This window comes from Rhincodon typus, chromosome 20, assembly GCF_021869965.1.
Source record: "Rhincodon typus isolate 14 chromosome 20, sRhiTyp1.1, whole genome shotgun sequence".
Classification (NCBI taxonomy): Eukaryota; Metazoa; Chordata; class Chondrichthyes; order Orectolobiformes; family Rhincodontidae; genus Rhincodon; species Rhincodon typus.
The window spans coordinates 52,058,107-52,063,706 of NC_063351.1; the positions used below are offsets into that span (position 1 = coordinate 52,058,107).

General features: G+C 43.6%; 1 protein-coding gene across 1 annotated transcript in view; it reads left to right on the plus strand.

Moving 5' to 3' along the window:
- The first annotated feature begins 5,337 nt into the window (after window positions 1-5,337).
- xpnpep1 (X-prolyl aminopeptidase (aminopeptidase P) 1, soluble) overlaps window positions 5,338-5,600 on the plus strand; it is a 491,255-nt gene continuing 490,992 nt past the window's right edge. The window contains exon 1 of the mRNA XM_048608975.1: window positions 5,338-5,427. The gene's annotated coding sequence lies outside the window, so the exon portion shown is untranslated. The remainder of the gene's footprint in view (window positions 5,428-5,600) is intronic.

Consider the following 5,600-nt stretch of genomic DNA (forward strand, 5'->3'; position numbering starts at 1 on the left):
GAGAGATGACAGACTGATAGAGCAGTTACACTGATAGAGAACATAGTCAGACAGATGGGGGCTACAGTTGGACTAATAAAAGGGACAGTTGGACTGAAAGGGAAGACAGTCAGATTGATAGTGATCACAGTCGGACTGATAGAGGGTGCAATCAGACTGATGGAGCAATCAGATTATGTACGTCCCATATAGCAGAAGCTGATCTTTTCCCTCCTTAATTTCCTCCTGTGGGACAGCAATAAACCATTTTCACAGAACGCTGAATGTTTAGAGATACCACCTGGTTAGTTTGGATCCAAATATATCATTTGAAAAAGCTAAAGAGTTTCTTGGTCAGGTTCCTTTACAAAGAATGTTTGATTTCGATGGCACAGTGGAAATAGAATGCTGTGGAGAGAGACCTTGTCTTTGAAGCACTCAGTAATGGGGAAGGATTACAGAAACTGGAGATCGTCAGCTTTAAAAGTGGGGGAGGCGGGGTGGGTAATCTAATTCAGGCCCTTATTTTATCATCAAAGATGTTAAATTCCACTGGTAAGGCATACGATAGCAATGTGTGCCAGAATGTGGAAAATAGGTGTTATTTCACTGTCTGACAGTGCTCTCTATCAGTTCGACTGTGTCCTCTTTCTGTCCAACTATACTGTTTATCCATATGACTGCTCCATCAGTCTGTACCCTCTTTTCTTCTGACAGTGCTCTCTGTCAGTCTGACTATACCCTCTATCAGTCTGTTTACTCCATCAGTCTTTTTGTCATCTCTCTAACAGTCTACCCATGTCTTCCCTTTCACTGTCTGTTCTCTCTATCACTCTGTGTCCTGTGTCACGTTTGTCTAATTTCTCTCTCTAGGTCTGTCTGTAATCTCTGTATTGGTCTGTTAATGTTCTCTCTATCACAGTCTGGCTGTGACTTCTCTGTTACAGTTTGCTTTCTCTGTTGATCAGCTCTATTCTCTCTGTCACAGTCTGTTCTCTTTATCATTCTGATTCTGTTCTTTCTGTTACAGTTTCAGAACAGCACAGATTCCAGGAGCATGAGGCGCAAACACCGGAATTCAATAAGGATTCCATTTAAATTGTCCACGAGCTCTCTCTGCATTCCAACGCTGCACCATGCCCGCCCCCGACCACCCCCACCCAACCAACACCCCCACCCAACCAACACCCCCACTCCAACCAACACCCCCACCCAACCAACAGCCCCACCCAACCAACACCCCCACCCAAACAACACCACCACCCAACCAACACCACCACCCAACCAACACCACCACCCAACCAACACCCCCACCCCATGTGTCAGACTGGGCTTGGTGTTAGAAAATTTGTCCTCAATAAAATTGGACACTCGGGCCCAGAGAGTACAGACAGGATGCACTGAATGGCCTCCTTCTGCATGATAACAAGGTCTATGATTCTGTGAAGCTCACTCTACAGAATTAAGCATATAATTTATTGTTATGATCCCAGCTGGAGGTTACATTGGACAATCAGATTGCGGAGTCATCTGGCTCATGACTTTATGACACCCATGTCAGGTAGTGATAGTGAGCTGAGTTAGTAGCTTGCTTTAAGCTGTCAGAGACGAATGTTAGTTGAAGCAAATAACAGTGAGTGAATGCACCAAACTTTGCCAAAAGGAAGCCTTTTACAGCCATGTCAGCTGAGTAAGTTTTTAATTTTCCTTTTTGTTTACTGTAGTGGCGAGTCATCAAACAAATTCACAAGAGGCTGCCAATGTACTCTCAACAAAAGAACATAAACGTTTATCTCACAAAAGAGAAAATTAAACACACCTATGTTAAACAATATAAGAATTTATTTGAAACAGTCTCATTTCAATTATGAGAAAGAAAGTTTAACTTTTTTTTAACTACAACGATAAGTCTAACATTTTTTAACTACAACAATAGCCGTAAAGACACTCAAACCTCAGTGACACGTTGCCCCGAACTCCCTCTGAAGTTCTTTGCTCCTGGGGCAGGGTAGCAAAGACAAGGTCTGTGACAAGAGAGGAGTGCATCAATAACGAGAGAGTGATGGTGCAGGGTCAATGGGAGTGATAAAAGAACAAGCCAAAGAAACAAATGGTGTGTCTAGAGAAGGTGTGAAGGGTGGAATAATGAACAGTTTCTATCCAAAAGGAATCACGTAAGAAAAATGTAAGGAAAACCCATACCGAGAAAGGGAAATGGAGGCAAAGATTACAGTCTGAGATTGTTATACTGAATGTTGAGTTTGTAAGGTTGTAAAGTCCTGAATTGAAAGATGAAGTGCTGTTCCTTAAGCTTATTTTTACATCTCTTTAGTAGACTGCAGGAGGCCCAGGACAGAACAGAATCGTACAGCACACATATAGATCATTTGGTCCATTGTTACTGTGCCAGTTTTGAAGGAGCCATTCAATTACTTTCATTCCCTATAGCCCAGTAAATTTGTTCACCAACTTGTTCCCCTTCAAGTCTAAATCTAACTCCCTTTTGGAAATGAGCTGTTGGGTCGACCTCTACGACTGCTCTAAGGAGCAATATTCCAGATGGTAGAGTCTCCTCCCACCCTGGTTATAGTCACTTCCACCCTCTTCCATTGGCACAAGATATAAAAGTTTGAAAACACATACAAATAGATTCAAAAACAGCTTCTTCCCCGCTGTTATTAGACTTGTGAATGGACCCCTCGGATTTTAACTTTAATGTTGGTCTTGCTGTCTGTGCACCTTCTCTGCAGCCGTAATATTGTATTCCTCCTTTATCCTAATGCAATTTATATGGAATGATCTGCCTGTACTGCAAGCAAAACAAAACTTTTCACTGTACCTAGGTACATGTGACAAAAATAGATCAAATCAAATCAAGATTACTTGGGCAACACTTCACCCCAGCCCTCCCCCGAGAAAGGTCAGAGCTCCAGCAAAATAGAGAATTGAAATGACAAGCTTGGGTCACACTTCCAGACTGAACAGGGGCATTCCACAAAACAACCACCAATCTACGTTGGAACTTTCCATTTAAACGAGCCCCACGATGCGAGTAGTGAAGACAGTTTTATCGGGGAGGAGCATTTGGGTCTTTGGTCAGTGAGAAGGATGGAAGTATAAGGGTAGGTGTTGTATCCCCTGTGCTTCCAGGGAAAGGAATGTTATCAGTTTATTAATTATTTGGTCTAGATACAGGTGAAGGTCCATGTTTAATTGAGTACCTTGAGCGCAGAGGCAGAGACTATTGGGAAACTGGAGGATTAATAGGAAACAGACAAATGTAGTGCAACATTCAGTCTGAAAATCACTGCAGTGATGAGAACTTGTCATTTAATGCTGTTGGTACCATTGCATTGGAAAACATAAACCAGAAGATATAGGAGCAGATTTAGGCCACTCAGCCCATCAAGTTTGCTCCACCATACAATCATGGATGATATGTTCCTCAACCCTATTCTACAGCCTTCTCCCCGTGACCTTTGATCCACTTATCAATCAAGAACTTATCTATTTCTGTCCTAAATACACTCAGCGACTTAGTCTCAACAGCCCTCTATGGCAATGTTGTCCAAATATTCACCACCCTTTGGCTGAAGAAATTCTTTCTCATCTTAGTTCTAAAGGGTCCAGACCCAGAGTCCTCAACTACTCCTCATATGACAAGCCCTTCTTTCTTAGGATCATTCATGTGAATGTCCGCTGGACCCACTCCAAATCCAGCAGGTTTAACTGGGATTTTACAGCATTCTCAGCTTGTAATCACAACTGAAAATCCTTTCAGATACTGAAAAGTAAAATGTATGTTTGGTGATTTCACATTGTTTATTATGAAAAAAATCACATTTTAAAAAATGATATCCTTTTTTAAAAATAAGTTTTTATAATATTTCAAACTTTTCTTAATTCAATCGTGGGATGTAGACATTGCTGATTGACCAGCATTTATTGTCCATCCCTATTTGGCCTTGAACTTCTTGCCTTTCCAGCAGCATCAAAGTTACAGTAAATGAGTGATCTCTACTCTCAGCTCACATTGGCTGCAATTGGTTGTCAGTTATGTGTTGTCTGGCTGTGGCATCTGATCATGTTCGAAGGTGATGGTCCTCTTACTCAATGTCCTCATGATACTCAGAAATCTGCTCCCCGCTCTCCCAACTCCTCAGCCTCTATCACATCCCTTCTGTATAGCTTCAGTTGTGCAGAGCACAACTGCTGGAGTTATGTGGCACATTCTGTCCAGACTGTACTGAAAGCTGAAAACACTTGAAAATTCCTGCTCCTTACCTTAAAATCGTGTTCTCTGGTCCTCCACTGTCTATGCCCCTCAGAATTAGGTATACTTCAATTAGGTCCCCTTCAGCCCTGTTTGCTCAAAGGAAAACAACTGTTTATACTGTCTCTCTTCGACAGGAAATAGGCTTCCAGTTACTAGAACACCCTTTAATGCTCACCCTTTGCTTCCTGAAATTGACCTGATCCTGGATCTAATTTATCCCTTGGCCCTCTAAGCTCCTGAACCAGTCTCCCCTGTGAGACCTTATCGAAACTCAGAAAAACACAGACATTAACTGTAGGGTCCTCCTGGACTCAGCTGGACAGCTCCTGGGTTTGATTTAATTTTGTCTTTAAGGACTCTTACTCATTTTTATAGATCCACCATAGAAAGCATCCTATCTGGATGTATCACAGCTTGGTACAGCAACTGCTCTTCCAAAGACAGCAAGAAACTGCAGATTCGTGAACACAGCCCAGTCCATCACTCAAACCAACTTTCCATCCACTGACTCCATCTATACTTCCCTCGGGAAAGCAACAAACATAATCGAAGACCCCTCCCACCCCAGTTATACTCTCTTCCACCCTCTTCTGTTGGGCAGAAGATATAAAAGTTTGAATACTCATCCGAACCGATTCAAGGACAGCTTCTTCCGCATTGCTATCAGACTTTTGAACAGACCTCTCTAATGTTAATTCTGATCTCTCTCTCTCTCTCTCTGCACCTTCTCTGCGGCTGTAACAGTGTATTCTGCACTCTGTTCTCGTACCCTGATACACTCTGTATGGTACAATCTGCCTGTATAGCACACAAAACAACACTTTTCACTGTATCTCGGTGCATGGGACAATAATAAATTAAATCAAAAATTTGTTCCATGTGGCCATCTACAGCTGTCATTGAGAATGTTGCTGATAGTTTGGCAGACATTGAGCTGGAGTTTATTTGTAAATGTGGACATTTCCTTTTTATCTTTTACTTTTTTTCACATTAAAGACATTTTATATTCTATGGTTTTCCCGCTTTCAGATTCACGCATGCGCAGACCCGCCGCCGGTTAACGCGCGTGCGCCGCTCCCACGGTAGGCGCCTGCGCAGTGCGGCCGGTAACGTCATTGCAAGATGGCGGCGCCCAGGAGGTGAATCAGCACCGGAAGGGTCAGGGGTCACAGGTGGGTACCGCTGTGGGGTTGGGGTTGCAGGGGCTCGGTCTCTGGGGGCGGGGGGTCACAGTCACACCCTCACCCCCGGCTCCCCTTCTTCACCCGAACCTCCCTCTTTCCGCCCCCCCCAACTCCCCCCCTCCCCCCCAACCCACCCTTCCTGTCCCTCCCCCTCCCCTCCC